At 42.8% G+C, this 17,245-nt stretch overlaps 1 protein-coding gene and 1 pseudogene across 1 annotated transcript in view; one reads left to right on the top strand and one right to left on the bottom strand.

Moving 5' to 3' along the window:
* LOC114552327 (protein NLRC3-like) overlaps window positions 1-10,214 on the bottom strand; it is a 37,123-nt pseudogene extending 26,909 nt beyond the window's left edge.
* The window catches only part of LOC114553062 (NACHT, LRR and PYD domains-containing protein 3-like), a 256,918-nt gene that overhangs the window by 160,378 nt on the left and 79,295 nt on the right, over window positions 1-17,245 (top strand). The gene's annotated exons all lie outside the window — the stretch shown is intronic.

The raw sequence follows: 17,245 nt of genomic DNA, 5'->3' as shown, positions 1-17,245 counted from the left end.
GATGCTGTATTCATATGCTAATAGGGTAATTAGCCACAAAAGGCTAGCAGAGTACTGTGTATTGCCTGTGAAAAGGCTAATGATTCTATCTATTGGTTATGGAAAGGAATGTTGCTTTCCAACACTATTGCTAGCTGCGGGTATCTGTTGAATGAATGTTAGTACAAGTTGTGTGTTTAATTGTTTAACTGGAGTTTATGGAGAAGTAACTCAAAGAGGCTAATATTTACGCATGTCTTAATGCCTCTAAATTACAACACTGTAGCTTAAGTTATGGGAAAATAATACAATTTAAGAGATGTTTACATGCAATTTATGCAATTATATTAAGAATAGTGTTAATGTAACTAAGGTAGGTTCCATAAAACTTGAATTAGAAATGTATTTTTTGTATAAAGGTTACAAAATCATATAAATGTACTTTTGATACCTGAAAGGGATTTATATACTTTTGATACTTAAGAGAAGAAATTTAAGAACGGTTGTACAACTGAATAAAGATTTAGATATTTCAATATGGGTTATGAAATATCACCTCATTTTATTTTCATTGTAGCCTAAGCAATTGATTTTATTACTGAATAATAATTGAGAGAACTGATTTGGCCTTATCTACAGGTGGAGTAGGTGGAGATTTGAGAAGCGCTACGCACAGGAGGTCCGGTCCAGAGAGGGATATTGGATCACATCGACTCTTCAGATCCCAGAGTCTTCCAGGGGTTACAGATTCCCAGTTCAGTGGGCTGGGTGGCGAGCTACAGGATCGAGACTCAGAACTTATACGGATTGCCCTGGATTCCTTCTTCATGGTGGTAGGACAAACAGAAACCAAACTCATATGGGCCCCAACGTTGAACATCTCTGAACTCTTGTCATCAAAGAACAATTGAGCTCATAGAACTAAGAGGGTTTATTTTATGAGCGCACTTTATTATTTTAGTTGTTATTTTTCATACCTGTGTTTTATCTGTATATGTGTATGCCATGTTTCTGTGTATATTAATACACTTCTCAAACTTTATCCTGGTTTCCTAGTCTCTTTATTGATGTTCAATTCTCTGGCTCTTAACAATCTAGTTTTCTTGTGGTTCTGGTCCAAATTCACATTGATATCAACTACATAACACTACTACGAGCTATTTCATGAATGTACATTCTTACTACATCGTAATAAGGGTTACAAATACTTTTTTTACTTGTGTCTCTGTTGTATCTGCTAGCCTTTGCAACTCATTTATAAATGCTTTGTAAAGCATAGAAAGTGCTCACTTTAGATGGGCTCACACAGTATACTTAACTAACCAGTAGTAACTCATGAGTTAATCATGGATTGATGTGTTGGTAAGTGCTTGTTAAAGATGTATTAACCCTAAATATCCATAGGCATATTTCTGAAGGCATGTCAAAATAGAATACATGTGTGTGTCCAGGTTCTGTTAGCCTTTGGAACTCATTTATAAATGGTTTGTAAAGCATAGAAAGTACTCACTTTAGATGGGCTCACACAGTATACTTAACTAACCAGTAGTAACTCATGAGTTAATCATGGATTACATTATTGGTAAGTATTTGTAACAGATGTGTTAACACCCAAGCTATTAGTTTAGGCCTTTTTCTAAATCATAACATTTTATTTAAGACATAAAAGTCTAGATAGTCTGTTAATCATTAACTTCCTAGTTATAAACAACCGTTTATGTTCCTGAGTACCTAGTTGATAATGGTAAAATTACTTAATTTACAAATGGTTAATGCATCATGTAGGAATTATTAAAAAATATACTGATAAACATTTTACATGGGCTTACTTACTATGGACCAACCATTTACTAACTGCATTTACAAATGCTTTACTGATTAGAATGAATCTAGGAACTATGCTTTACAAATGATAAACAAATACATTACTACTAGTTTGTAGATAGTTTATAAAGGGAAAATTATTTAATTTACTAATGGTTTTTGCAATACTTAGAAAGTGTCAAACTTCTATTTATGAACATAACTTCCAAGAGCCTCATTTACTATGAACAAAGCATTTATGAGTGTGTATACAAATGCTTCATTCATGAAAATTAACATAGGAGCAGTGCTTTACAAATGATGAACAAAGCATTTAGCAATAGTTGGTAACTGGTTTATAATGGGAAAATGATTTCATTTCCAAGTGGTTGTTTCATTATTTGTTAAGTATAAATCATGTACTTACAAACATATTTTTCAAGATAGGCTTATTTACTATGAACAAACCATTTATAACTATGTGAATAAATGCTTTACGGATGATGAATTATGTAAGAACAATTAATTAATGATGAAAAAAAACATTAACTAATAGGCTTATTTACTATGAACAAACCATTTATAATTGTGTGAACAAATACTTTACTCATGATGAACTATGTATGAACAATTAATAAGTAATGAACAAACCATTAACTAATAGTTAACTAATGCTTAATAAATGATGAATTATGGATAGTTATTATAAAGTGTTACCCTTTTTTATAATTAATACTGCAGACTTGCATTTATAGTATAGCTACAACTCACATCTGAGCTTTAGGAAGATATAATCCCACCACTGAGGTGAACCTGCTGAGCTCTCCTTCACTGGCAGAATGAACCTGGAGGTCGTCCCAGCAGCTGACTTTGTGATCAGCTTATGTCTCCATAAATCAAGAGATAAATGCACACAAAAACCAAGGCGCTAATGGCTGCTGCTATTGTCTCTGCCCATTTTGCCTTTAGTGTTACTGAAATGGAAAAGACACGCGTTGTCTGACAGTTTGAATTTTAGGGTGAACATAAATGGGACAATCTTTAAAAAGATTGTTCCATATCAAAATATGCTCATTGTTGGAAACTAAACAATGTAAAGTTACAACTTTTATTTAACAAGGATGGAGATGTTGTTTTGGCCTCCCCCCACATCCTCTCTCTCATCAAACAATGATTATAGATATTAGGGCTCGGTATTGCCTCTAATTTCCTGATAGATTTGATTCAGATTCTAAATTTCAATGTTTATTTAGGATATTTCAGTTGTAAAACTAATTTAGCTTGGATATGGAAGATGATACAGTTGTACAAGTTTCTGTCTAACCTGCTGCATAGAGACAGAGCACATCGCGTCATACTCTGAAAGCCACACCCACCGGAGGGACTTTCAGCAACAATCGCCTGTCAGTAGTAAAAAAAAAAATCCCGTTTATTGGACAAAAAGCAAGGCTTCACAATTGACTTTGACTTTGGAGATTTATCTAAACATTCCGACAGCTAGCATTTGATACCAATGGATTCCTTAGGTCTTCTAGTTTCATATATTATACAGACAGAAACCCATTCTGGATTGTATCAATCGATATTGGATCATTCAAATGAAAATCAATTTTAATTAGAAAAAAATTATTATTTAAACAAGCCCTGATAGATATTGTATGAAATGTGAAAATGAACTTCCTTAAAATGAAATAGTTCAGAATCCGCTCATAAAAATATGATAAAAATAACTATCTGATAGTCATTATGAAAAATCTTAAACTTCATGTGATGTTAGTTCAGCAGATCACAAATAATAAATGTCTGTTTGTATATAAAATAGATAGATTATAGAAACACACTGCTGACTCTGTATACACTGTAAAAAGGCCGTCTGTTGTGATTAAATGATGACAGAAGATACTTTAGCTACAAACACAAAGATCATCATCATCGTCTCATTCTCACAGCGTTTGAGATGACAAAGATATTTGCAGTGTAACATGTAAAATTATTTACAATAAGCTGGTTTATCTTTTATAGTGTGTAAATTTTGGAAAAACAAAGTAGAGATGGGCGACCCTGCCCGGAGGAAGCCGGGGCCCCGTCTGGAGCCAGGCCCAGACGGGCGGGCTCGTCGGCGAGCGCCTGGTGGCCGGGTTTTCCACTGAGCCCGGCGGGCACAGCCCGAACAAGCTATGTGGCTCCCATCTCTCCAGCCCATGGGCCCACCACCTGTGGGAGGAACCGCTGGGGTCGGGTGCGCTGCCACATGGGTGGCAGTGAAGGTCAGGGGCCTCGACGGACCAGACCCGGGCAGCAGACGCTGGCTCTGGGACGGGAACGTCACCTCTGTGGGGGAAGGAGCCAGAACTGGTGCGGGAGGTGGAGCGCTACCGGTTAGATCTGGTGGGGCTTACCTCTACGCACAGTCTCTGTTCTGGAACCATACTCCTGGATAGGGGTTGAACTCTTTTCTTCTCTGGAGTTGCCCAGGGTGTGAGGCGCCGGGCGGGGTGTGGGGATACTCACAAGCCCCGGCTGAGCGCCGCCACGTTGGAGTTTACCCTGGTGGGCCAGAGGGTCACCTCCCCTACGCCTGCGGGGTTGGGGGTAAAACTGACTGTTTGTGCATATGCACCAAACAGGAGTTCGGAGTATTCGGCCTTCTTGGAGACCTTGGTGGAGTCCTGCATGGGGGCGCCAGTGGGGACTCCATTGTTCTGCTGGGGGACTTCAACGCGCGTGGGCAATGATGGAGACACCTGGAGAGGCGTGATTGGGAGGAACGGCCTCCTGATCTAAACCAGAGTGGTTGTTTGTTGTTGGACTTCTGTGCTAGTCATGGATTGTCTATAACGAACACCATGTTTGAACATAGGGATGCTCATAAGTGTACCTGGTACCAGAGCACCCTAGGCCAAGGTCAATGATCGATTTCATAATCGTTTCATCTGATCTGAGGCCGAATGTTTTTGACACTGGGTGAAGAGAGGGGCAGAGCTGTCAACCGATCACCATCTGGTGGTGAGTTGGGTCAGGGGGGGGGGAAGACTGGACAAACATGGTAAGTCCAAACGTGTAGTGCGGGTAAATTGGGAACGTCTGGAGGAGGCCCCTGTCCGACAGACTTTCAACTCACACCTCCGGCGGAGCTTTTCGTGCATCCCTGTGGAGGCTGGGGTCATTGAACCTGAGTGGACAATGTTCAAAGTTTCCATTGCTGAAGCTGCGGCGAGGAGCTGTGGTCTTAGGTGCCTCAAGGGGCGGTAACCCACGAACACCGTGGTGGACACCGGTGGTCAGGGAAGCCGTCCGACTGAAGAAGGAGTCTTTCCGGGATAGGTTATCCCAGAGGACTCCAGAGGCAGTTGCAGGGTACCCGAAGGGCCGAAGGGCTGCAGCCTCTGCCGTGAAAGAGGCAAAGCAGCAGGTGAGGGAGAAGTTTGGAGAAGACATGGAGAAGGACTTTCAGTCTGCACCAAAGTGCTTCTGGAAAACTGTTCGCCACCTCAGGAGGGGGAAGCGGGGAACCATCCAAGCTGTGTACAGTAAGGATGGGACACTGTTGACGTCAACTGAGGAGGTAATAGGGCGGTGGAAGGAACACTTTGAGGAACTCCTGAATCCGACTAATACGCCCTCTATGTTAGAGGCAGAGCTGGAGGATAACGGGGGATTGTCGTCGATTTCCCAGGCGGAAGTTACTGATGTAGTCAAACAACTCCACAGTGGCAAAGCCCCAGGGATTGATCAGATCCGTCCAGAAATGCTCAAGGCTCTCTGTGTGGAGGGGCTGTCCTGGTTGACACGCCTCTTCAACATTGCGTGGAAGTCTGGGACGGTGCCAAAGGAGTGGCAGACTGGGGTGGTGGTTCCCCTTTTTAAAAGTGGGACCAGAGGGTGTGCGCCAATTACAGGGGTATCACACTTCTCAGCCTCCCTGGTAAAGTCTACTCCAAGGTGCTGGAAAGGAGGGTTCGGCCGATAGTCGAACCTTGGGTTGAGGAGGAACAATGCGGATTCCGTCCTGGTCGTGGAACAACGGACCAGCTCTTCACTCTCGCAAGGATCCTGGAGGGAGCCTGGGAGTGCCCAACCACTCTACATGTGTTTTGTGGATTGGGAGAAGGCATATGACCGGGTCCCCCGGAGATACTGTGGGAGGTGCTGCGGGAGTATGGGGTGAGGGGGTCTCTACTCAGGGCCATCCAATCTCTGTACGACCAAAGTGAGAGCTGTGTCCGGGTTCTCGGCAAAGTCGGACTCGTTTCAGGTGAGGGTTGGCCTCCGCCAGGGCTGCGTTTTTGTCACCAATCCTGTTTGTAATATTTATGGACAGGATATCGAGGCGTAGTCGGGGTGGGGAGGGGTTGCAGTTCGGTGGGCTGGGGATCTCATCGCTGTTCTTTGCAGATGATGTGGTCCTGATGGCATCATCGGCCTGTGACCTTCAGCACTCACTGGATCGGTTCGCAGCCGAGTGTGAAGCGGTTGGGATGAGGATCAGCACCTCTAAATTGGAGGCCATGGTTCTCAGCAGGAAACCGATGGAATGCCTTCTCCAGATAGGGAATGAGTCCTTACCCAAAGTGAAGGAGTTCAAGTACCTTGGGGTTTTGCTCGTGAGTGAGGGACAATGGAGCGGGAGATTGGTCGGAGAATCGGCGCAGCGGGTGCGGTATTACATTCAATCTATTGCACCGCTCTCTCGATCTACCGGTCAGTTTTCATTCCTACCCTCACCTATGGTCATGAAGGCTGGGTCATGACCGAAAGAACGAGATCCAGGGTACAAGCGGCCGAAATGGGTTTCCTCAGGAGGGTGGCTGGCGTCTCCCTTAGAGATAGGGTGAGAAGCTCAGTCATCCGTGAGGAGCTCGGGAGTAGAGCCGCTGCTCCTTGGCGCTGAAAGGAGCCAGTTGAGGTGGTTCGGGCATCTGGTAAGGATGCCCCCTGGGCCCTCCCTAGGGAGGTGTTCCAGGCACGTCCAGCTGGGAGGAGGCCTCGGGAAGACCCAGGACTAGGTGGAGGGATTATATCTCCAACCTGGCCTGGGAACGCCTCGATCCCCAGTTGGAGCTGGTTAATGTTGCTTGGAAAAGGGAAGTTTGGGGTCCCCTGCTGGAGCTGCTCCCCAGCCCGACCCGACACGGATAAGCGGACAAAGATGGATGGATGGAGTGTGTAATTTTTATATTGTTCATGTGTGTGTAAATTCTGTATGTTTACTCTAATACTGATGGTCTCAGCTTCACATTGATTTAAAATGATAACATCTGGACTTACCGAGCCTTTCTGCAGTTCCTCACAGCTGGAATCAGTCTCTGTCGTCCCTCCGTTGATGTGTTGTACTTCTCCAGGTCCAACTCATCCAGAACCTCCTCTGACATCTGCAGCATGTAGGCCAGAGCTGAGCAGTGGATCTCAGAGAGTTTCTTCTGTGATCTGTTCTCTGACTTCAGGAACTCTTGGATCTCCTGATGGACTGAGTGGTCCTTCAGCTCCGTCAGACAGTGGAAGATGTTGATGCTTCTGTCAGGAGAGATCTCATCACTGTTCATCTCCTTCAGGTTGCTGATGGCTCTCTGGATGATTTCTGGACTGTTGTCTGTCTGACCCAGCAGGCCTCCTAAGAGTCTCTGGTTGGACTCCAGAGAGAGGCCATGAAGGAAGCGCACAAACAGGTCCAGGTGGCCATTTTTACTTTCAAGGGATTTCTTCATGGCTCTCTCCAGGAAGACATCCAGGGATGAACTAACAGTGTCTTCTCCCAGGAAGTCCTCCAGTACCTGTGTGTTCCTGTTGGTGTAACAGTGGAACACGTAGACTGCAGCCAGAAACTCCTGAACACTCAGATGAACGAAGCAGTAGACTGTTTTCTGGAAGATCACACGCTCTCTTTTGAAGATCTCTGAACAAACTCCTGTGTACAGCGAGGCCTCTGTGACATCCAGACCACAGCGCTCCAGGTCTTCTTGGTAGAACATGATGTTTCCTTTCTCCAGCTCTTCAAACGCCAGCCTCCCCAGCTTCAGAAGAACTTCCCTGTCAGCCTCCGTCAGCTCCTGTGGACTCGTCTCATGTCCCTCAGCATACTTGAGCTTCTTCCTCGTTGTCTGAACCAGCAGGAAGTGTGAGTACATGTCAGTCAGGGTCTTGGGCAGCTCTCCTCTCTGGTCTGTAGTCAACATGTGGTCCAGAAGTGTAGCAGTGATCCAGCAGAAGACTGGGATCAGACACATGATGTGGAGGCTCCTGGAGGTCTTGATGTGGGAGATGATTCTGCGGGACAGCTCTTCATCACTGACTCTCTTCCTGAAGTACTCCTCCTTCTGGGCATCAGTGAAGCCTTGTACTTCTGTTACCCTGTCAACACACGTAGGAGGGATCTGATTGGCTGCTGCAGGTCGGGAAGTTATCCAGACAAGAGCCGAGGGAAGCAGCTTCCCTGGATGAGGTTTGTCAACAGCACGTTGACTGATGACTTCTGTGTGACATCAGAAACAGCCTCATTGTTGTTGAAATCCAGGTAAAGTCTGCTTTCATCCAGGCCATCAAAGATGAAGAGAGTTTAGAGCCAGCGAGCTGCTCTGCTGGGACCTCCTGTAATGTTGGATGGAAAACACGGAGCAGCTCCAGAAGACTGTACTGCTCATCTCTGATCAAGTTCAGCTCCCTGAAGGAAAGAGGAATCACCAGACTGATATCTTGGTTCTCCAAACCCTCGGCCCAGTCCAGACAGAACTTCTGCACTGAGAAGGTTTTTCCAACGCCAGCGACGCCGCTCGTCAGAGCCACTCTGATGGGTTTCTGTTGGTCAGGTGAGGCTTTAAAGATGTCACAGCACTTGATTGGAGAGTCATGGAGGGTCTTCTTCTTGGAAGCTGTCTCGAGCTGCCTCACCTCATGTTGGGTATTAACCTCTTCACTCTGTCCCTCTATGAGGTAGAGGAGAGTGTAGATCCTGTTGAGGAGGGTTCTACTTCCTGTTTCAGCTCCTTCAGTCACACGTTCAAATGTCTCCTTCAGCCTGATCTTATGTTTCTGATGACCAACATTCACTAAAAAAAGGACAAAGGTGAGAGACAGAACAAGAAAGAGAAAAGTTGACAATCCGATGATTATTTTATTACCAATATGAAAACAATCCAGTTAAATTTCAGATGGACGTAAACTGTAACAATATTTATGTTAAATGTCTTCGCTAGTGCAACATAATATATAAGGAAAATACGTGTTATGCTATAACCTTGTTGAAAATTGATATATATGATACATAATCACACAAACATGAAGTGTTGTCAGTTCTGCTGTTTTCAGGATTCTGCTAAAATACGCTTGTTGAGTTAAAAATAAATGAAAGGAAATCATTTCCAACTTTCTTTATTAAACAAATTGAAATGAATATAAAAGACCAAAAAAGAATGACAGTTTAATTTTGAAGTTACTTAAATTATCCTTGTAATTAACAGAAAGAAATCTGAGCATCTTTCTTGATGTGTATATTGCATTAGTTAACACTAATCAACGATAATAAATGATATGTTGTGCAGCCCTAGTCTGTGCTGTCTGACTCAACACATGTCTCAGTATTACAACAACCAGTGGTGTGTTCAGACATGAAGACATCAAAAGACAGATGGACAGACTTACTTTGGTCAGAGCTGCTCTGATTGGCTGTCTGCAGTCCAGCTCTGGTTCTGGATCTGGACGGCTGCTCCTCCTCAGAAACATCACTCCTCTTCTTCTTCCTGTGAAAACATTTCTTCATCACTAAAATGATAGAGGCAGTTTTTTTTATTTTGAGAAAATAAATACTACATTTGAAAACAGTAAAAAAAAAAAAAACTCTTTACAGTAACTTCAACATTTGAACTATTAATTCAGTATCTGAACTAATAGTTCTGCATCATGAATATATATCTTTTAGCAGAACATTTAGTCTTCATCTTCATCAGGTCATCTGACAGTAAAACAGTCTCTTACTTTGTGTCTGAGGGTCCAGGTTCATTACTTAAGGTTGGAGGACTATCTTTGGACCGATCACTCTTCATAGACAGACAGCCAGATACTACAGACTCTGCTCTCTGTCTGTTGTCCTCAACTCTGCAAACACAAACAGGTTTTTATTCATAATGCTTCAATCTTTGATAAATGCTCTTTTTTTAGGCCTTTATGAAGTTCTAAACACACAACCTGCTGCTACTGTCAATAATTAGGAGGATTTAGATTACAGAGTTTTTCTGGGTCACTGACAGCTGTCACAGATACAAAGAGGAAGATGGAACAAATGTGTGAATGTGTAACAACAACAACGTGGCATTGGCAACTGATTCATAAAATTAGTTATTATCAGTGGTCTTACTTTGTGTCTGAGGGTCCAGGTTCATTACTGAAGTCTAGAGGAGGTGATATGGACACTACAGACTCTGCTCTGTCCTCCTCTTCCTCCAAATCACTCATCTTCTGATCTGAAGTCAGTCTGAGAGGTCAAACAGGAACACTGACTGTGAGCTCACAACATTTAAAAGAAATCAAGTTTGTGCAGGAGTCAAAAACAGGAAGCAACGATCAGGAAGTAACACACACACAGAGTATACAGTAGGATATAATACCAGCCAGCACTCAGTTGTCATGGAGGGAATCATGAAATTGAGAATTTAGAAAACACACACACGCACACACACACACGTCCCTAAGTATACTCTGCTACCCCGTTATTCCGAGGGGGTTGAGAGGGAGAAAGTGTGAAAAGGTCCAGAAAAAGTTTTTCTTTTAAGAAAGTCCATCTCCTTTATTCATCCAGGAATACTTAACAAAGGCTCTAACAAACCGACGGAATACCAATACTACTGACAGGACACGGACAGACACAAAATGATCCAACAAGAGATAGAGGGAACACAGAGGTTAAATACAGATTTAATGAACAAATGAGGGACAGGTGATACAGCAGGTGAAACACATCAGGGCGGGGCAGGACAATCAACAAAGGCGGGAAAACACAGAAAGTAAAACTAGACATGACAAAATAGAAAACAGACTATCAAAATAAAACGGAAAGCAGAACATAAACAGGGAAATGCACAACAGAAAAATACACAACAAAATATACACAGACCACTATACACAAAAGAGGATACATCAACACAACAGGGAACAGAAATATACAGAATAAATATACAAACACAGGAAACCTACAGAAATCAGGCAACAGAAATGAACAAACAGGTAACAGAAATTGAACAAACTACAAAGCAAAACACCGAAACCATGACATTTCTGTCCTCTAATGGAGACAAGACTCCAGGACTAATGTCATCTTTCTGTCCTCTAATGGAGACAAGATTCCATTATGACAATCCGTCTCACCTTTCTGTCCTGTGCATCCTCCTCCACCCATCACTACAACAGTAACAGAGGCATTTAGGTCACTACATTTTATTCTGAAAGGTCCCAGAGGAAACAGTAGAGTCCTGTTGTGTCTGACTTTACGCTGGTGGAGATGACAGTGTGTTTTCTGACAGCAGGAGAAAGGCCCGGACCCCACCCCCCCATCTTCAAACTCAGCCTTCATTGAGATCTGAACTACACAGCTGTAAAGTGTTCTAACTGCAGCCTCCCGGTTGGGACAGACAGACGTAGAAACACCTGGCAAAGTATTTAAAACCTCCTATGGAGTAGTTCATATTACAACATGGAGATTTATCTTCAACACAAGAGTCCTTAACACTTTGTCAGGAAATAAGAAGTGAAGTACAAACACTATATTTAACATTAAAGAGCTAGAAACGCAGTGGAAGAAGTACTCTAAACTATTAATACTAAACGGTGAAAGTACTCTGTCCAATGTCCTGCTCTGTTACTAAATGTACTCGATGTAGAAGTAGTGGTGAGAGAGCTGATTCCTCCATAAGCTGCTGAGAGGCTGAGTCAGGGAACAATCAACACTTACAACATATAGGAAAAAACGTATACAACATAATCTAGTAGCATGAAAAATGGCCTACTGTATGAACATGGATGTGGTGAATTGTTCACCTTTGAATTTTCTGTGAAACTTGCTGTAAACAGAAAATGTAGATCCCAAACTCGCCCCTCTCTCTAGCCTCCGCCATGCAGGTGCAGAGATGGATCAATAGATGATGATTACTGTTATTACAGCAAGTATCCAGACATGGTACTGCAGTAAAAGTACTACTAGCACAGTATGAAGTTCCAGCAGCTGTCTGAGCAGATAACTAACGTGGAGAGAAAACAGACAGACTCTCTGCTCCCTGAACTCAACACAATATGAAAATGAAAAAGTGAAAGACTTACGTACTGGACTGCTCTGATTGGAGGGTTTCTCACGCTGCAGCTGGACCTGGAAGACTCCTGGGACACCAAGACATCTTATCATGTGTGTCTCTGACAGCAACACAACCAACCTGTTTCAGCTTCATCAGGAGGAGGAGGAGGAAGAGGAGGAGGAGAAGGAGGAGACAGAAAGAATCCTGTAGAACGAAAAACTCTGTGACAACAGAGATCAGAGGTGCAGTAACTCTTTATAACAACCAGTAATGTTAAACAGGAAATTAAACTTCAGTTAAAAGTTATTTTAACAGTTAACAAACGACAACATTATGATTTAGAATGTTACTGATTTTTGGTAATGTTGTCCTTTGTTATTTTAGAGAGAAATACAATGCAAGCAGCGATGAACGACGCGGCGTGACCCTCAGACGCTGCATTAAAGATTTCAAATGAATAACCTCCATATAGTGCATAGCGTTTTACATGAGAAACCCTGCCTGTGTTTAGACGTTAAAAATAATGAGAGGGAGAAAGTGTGACAAGTTTTTTTGAAGACAGTCCGTATACCACCTCGGAGGAGAAGCTTGAAGACCAGAACCAGAAGCAGTCAGTGCACACAGAATCTAAAGGAGTTATACAGACGTTCAGTCCGTCTCAGAGATCAGACTTAGTGCCTTTTAAATGCTACATTGTTTGTCTGGAAATTACGTGAGGAGGACAGCTTTAAAAGAATTGACTCATGTGAGAGAGAGTATCTTCTCTCCACGTGGTAAAAATAGGTATTTTTAACCCTCCAGTCTGAGCAGAAGCTGCTATCCTCCAAAGACCCAGCAGCACAACAGTAACATGACAACATTAGCAACATCAGCTGGAGTAACGGACTCTGCCTTTACGTGATTACAATTAACAAAGACTCTTTTTTCTATGGTTACTGATCATTAAACTCCCATCACATGGGTAGTTCAGATGCAACACTTTCCTAAATGGATGGAAACAAAGACTCTATGAATTTATTGCCTATGTATATCTCTACATAAAAACTACGTGGCTTTCATGTCAATCTTTGAATCTGGAGTTTGATGAGCCTGCATAACCATGCAAGTAAAGTTCTGATGCAGTTTTGGTACTTGTGGTTTGGGTTTTGAGGTTGTTGTTAGTGTAAATATGTTTGTTTCTTGTAATGACAAACTCACCTTTTCTAAATATAGCAAACTTCTGTGAACTGACTTTGTAATTTGTTCAAAGTTAAAGCTGTTATTTTGACCATCCCAGTAGTTATATTTATGGCACAAAAGAAGGGTCAATTATTTTGTCTGGCTCCACAAATTATGTAATAAAAACTCAGGCATCTCATCTGAATATAGCCTAGTTTCAGATCATCAGAAATGCACATTGTACCTTCACACTTGTTTCCTACCTGTGGTATGGCTCTCATCTGTATTTCTTCATTGAAACACCGTCCATGTTGGTAGGCAAGTCAAACACAACCCAATGCTGTCCCTTCAGAAGACGTTTACTCGATATACGCAACAGAACTTCAGCATCCATTGCTATACAAAAAACACAACAGTTTACCTGACACATACAACTATATTGATGAGAATAGTATCTGAACTTAAAAATAAAAAATGTAATTATTTTTCAAATATTCTTCATTTGACATATTTAATATATAAAAAGACATAGATTTTTTAATTAATCCAGATATTTAAGTTTCACCAAACTATATTTCCCATAATGCACCTGCACCGAACGTAGCAGGAAGCAGCAGGGTTCAGCAGGACACAGCATGACATTGCAGGGCACCCCTGAGCTCAGCAGGGAGTGCAGCAGGACCACGGCGACAGCTGGAACCAGGATCTTGGTGCCAACGTTCTCCAAGGAAATACGCTAAAAACTCCCCAGAAGCTAGGATTAATAGCAATAATATGCAACATGTATAATCTACAACCTTTAACTCTCCTCCTGGGTGCTCACTTTGTTTTAGATACATATTAGAAGTATTTATGTTTCCATTTGTTTACATGATGCCTCCGTTACACAAATACCCGACTCATCTATTGACGCAAAGATATTTTTAGCATCTGAAATCTGGTTTGGTTGTTTCCTAAATAGTTCACTGGTTAATCAACACTATGTAGGGAATAGTGAGGGAGTGAATAAGGGAACGGTTTCCAACACAGCTATTGTTAACGGATTACACAGATGAGACATGAATGTGTGTCTCATGGTCCAGATCTTCTGGAGTTGTTGGACGTCAGAGTCTCCGGGGAACGCGGGCACTCCCTGCAGCATGTCCACCAAGATACAGCCGGCTCCCCTGACATTTAAACACACTCAACTTTATTCACAAGGCAAAAACATCCCCCGAGAACCCAGAGATTGCTGCTTTTCCATCTGAAGACCATTTATTTTGTGCTTTATAAAGTATTTGTGGAGTATTAAATTCTACCAGACCAAAACAGAGCTTCTATAGGTGTAATGAGTCTGACCAGATGTCCAGAGTGGTGGAGTAGTCTGTGGATCCCAGCAGGACGTCGGTCGGATTGGATCCACAGCGTCACCACCTTGGAGGAGAAGCTTGAAGACCTGAACCAGAACCAGAACCAGTCAGTGCACACAGAATCTAAACCATCAGCTGTCTGACATCATGTCCACACCAAGAACCACAACTTTAAAGATGTTTAAACCTCATTCTAAGGCTGCGTCAGACTGCCTGCGTCCAGTAACAATGCCGGTCTTTCCCTCCATGTTTTTTGGGGGTAGTGTGTTTAGGCTGCGGGGAGGTCAGGCAAAAAAAACAGGTTGGGCATGCAGCAAATAGATGAGACTGACTCAACTTCTGGAGAAACTCTACCCTGTGTCCCGCTGCGGTGGCCAGGCAAATACTGTAAGATTGAAGACACCACACACAAGCCAGACAGAGTGAGTGCTTTGTTGTTGCAGGAAACAGCAAACTCCCCCAAGCTTTTCCCCAAACTCCTGGGCAGTTCAGAGCTCATGTTTGGTGTTTCAAAACGTCCTTGTGGCAGAGATCGAGGCAGTGATGTTTCCTATTTCCTGTACGGGACTCTCATGCCAGCACAACAGTAATATGACAACATTAGCAACGTCAGCTGGCGTAACGGACTCTGGCTTTGCCTGATTACAATTAACAAAAACTCTTTTTTCTATGGTTACTGATCATTAAACCCCCATCACATAGGTATTTCAAATGCAAAACCTTCCTAAATGGATGGAAACAAAGACTCTATGAATGTATGGCCTATGTACAGTGGGGGAAATAAGTATTTGACCCCTTGCTGATTTTGCAGGTTTGCCCACTTACAAAGAATGCAAAAATCTACAATTTTAATCATATGTACATTCTAACAGTGAAAGACAGAATCCCAAAGAAAATTTCAGAAAATCACATCATATGAATTTATTAAAATTGATAACCATCTGATGAGGAAAAACAAGTATTTGACCCCTGGACAAACAGCATGTTAATATTTTGTAGAAAAGCCATTATTGGCCAGCACAGATGTCAAACGGTTTTTATAGTTGGTGACAAGGTTTGTGCACATTTCGGCAGGGATGTTGGCCCACTCCTCCTGCAGACAGCCTCCAAATCATTCAGGTTCGAGGTTGTCGCCTGGCAACTCAATTTTAAGCTCCCTCCAAAGATTTTCAATCGGTTCAGGTCTGGAGACTGGCTAGGCCACTCTAGAACCTTGATGTGCTTCTTCTTCAGCCACTCTTTTGTTGCTTTGGCAGTGTGCTTAGGGTCGTTGTCGTGCTGAAACACCCATCCTCGACCCATCTTCAGCTCTCTCACTGAGGGAAGGAGATGTCGGTCCAGAATTCCACGATACATGGCCCGTCCATCCTCCCCTCAATACGATGGAGTTGTCCCGTCCCTTGGCTGAAAAGCACCCCCAAAGCATGATGTTGCCACCACCATGCTTGACGGTGGGGATGGTGTTCTTTGGGTTGTACTCTGTGTTCTTTGCCCTCCAAACACGACGAGTTGAGTTGAGGCCAAAAAGTTCTATTTTGGTCTCATCTGACCACATCACCTTCTTCCAGGCCTCTTCTGAGTCGTCCAGGTGGTGAATGGCGAACTTCATGCGGGCCTGTACATGTTTCTTCTTGAGCAGGGGGACCTTGCGTGCGCTGCAGGATTTCAATCCATGGCCAGTGGTGTGTTACCAACCCGTTTCTTTTGTAACTGTGGTCCCAGCTGCCTTGAGTTGATTCATCAGTTCCCCCTTGTGGTTTTGGGATGATTCCTCACCGTTCACATGATCAGGGACACCCCACGAGACAAGATCTTGTGTGGAGGCCCAGACCGAGGAGGTTGGCGGTGGTGTGGTGCTTCTTCCATTTCCTGATAACTGCACCGACAGTTGATCTTTTCTCTCAAGTTGCTTTCCGATTCTCTTGTAGCCCATCCCAGCCTTGTGCAGATCAACAATCTTGTCCCTGATGTCCGTAGAAAGCTCTTTGGTCTTGCCCATGGTGGTGATGTTGGATGCTGGTTGTTTGGGTGTTGACAGGTGTCTTTTATACAGGTAACGAGGTGAGGCAGGTGTATTTGATGTAGATAATTGGTTTGGATTGGGGCTGTGTCTTAAAGAAAGACTAACTGGCTTGTAGGAGCCAGAATACTTGCTGTTTGTCCAGGGGTCAAATACTTGTTTTCCTCATCAGATGGTTATCAATTTTAATAAATTCATATGATGTGATTTTCTGGAATTTTCTTTGGGATTCTGTCTTTCACTGTTAGAATGTACATATGATTACAATTGTAGATTTTTGCATTCTTTGTAAGTGGGCAAACTTGCAAAATCAGCAAGGGGTCAAATACTTATTTCCCCCACTTGTATATCTCTATATAAAAAACTACATGGCTTTCATGTCAATTTTTGAATCTGGAGTTTGATGAGCCTGCATAAACATGCAAGTAAAACTCTGATGCAGTTTGTTCACATTTGGTATGTGTTGTATGTGTTTTGAGATTGTTGTTAGTGTAAATATGTTTGTTTCTTGTAATGACAAACACCTTTTCTAAATATAGCAAACTTCTGTGAACTGACTTTGTAATTCCTTCAAAGTTAAAGCTGTTATTTTGCCCATCCCAGTATTTGTGTTTCCCTGTAATTTATTTTTATGACACAAAATAAGGGTCAATTATTTTGTC

The sequence above is a fragment of the Perca flavescens genome, chromosome 3 (genome assembly GCF_004354835.1).
Source record: "Perca flavescens isolate YP-PL-M2 chromosome 3, PFLA_1.0, whole genome shotgun sequence".
In the NCBI taxonomy this organism is placed as follows: Eukaryota; Metazoa; Chordata; class Actinopteri; order Perciformes; family Percidae; genus Perca; species Perca flavescens.
The sequence above is the reverse complement of the archived record's forward strand: the minus strand, read 5'-3'. Positions and strand labels throughout refer to the sequence as shown.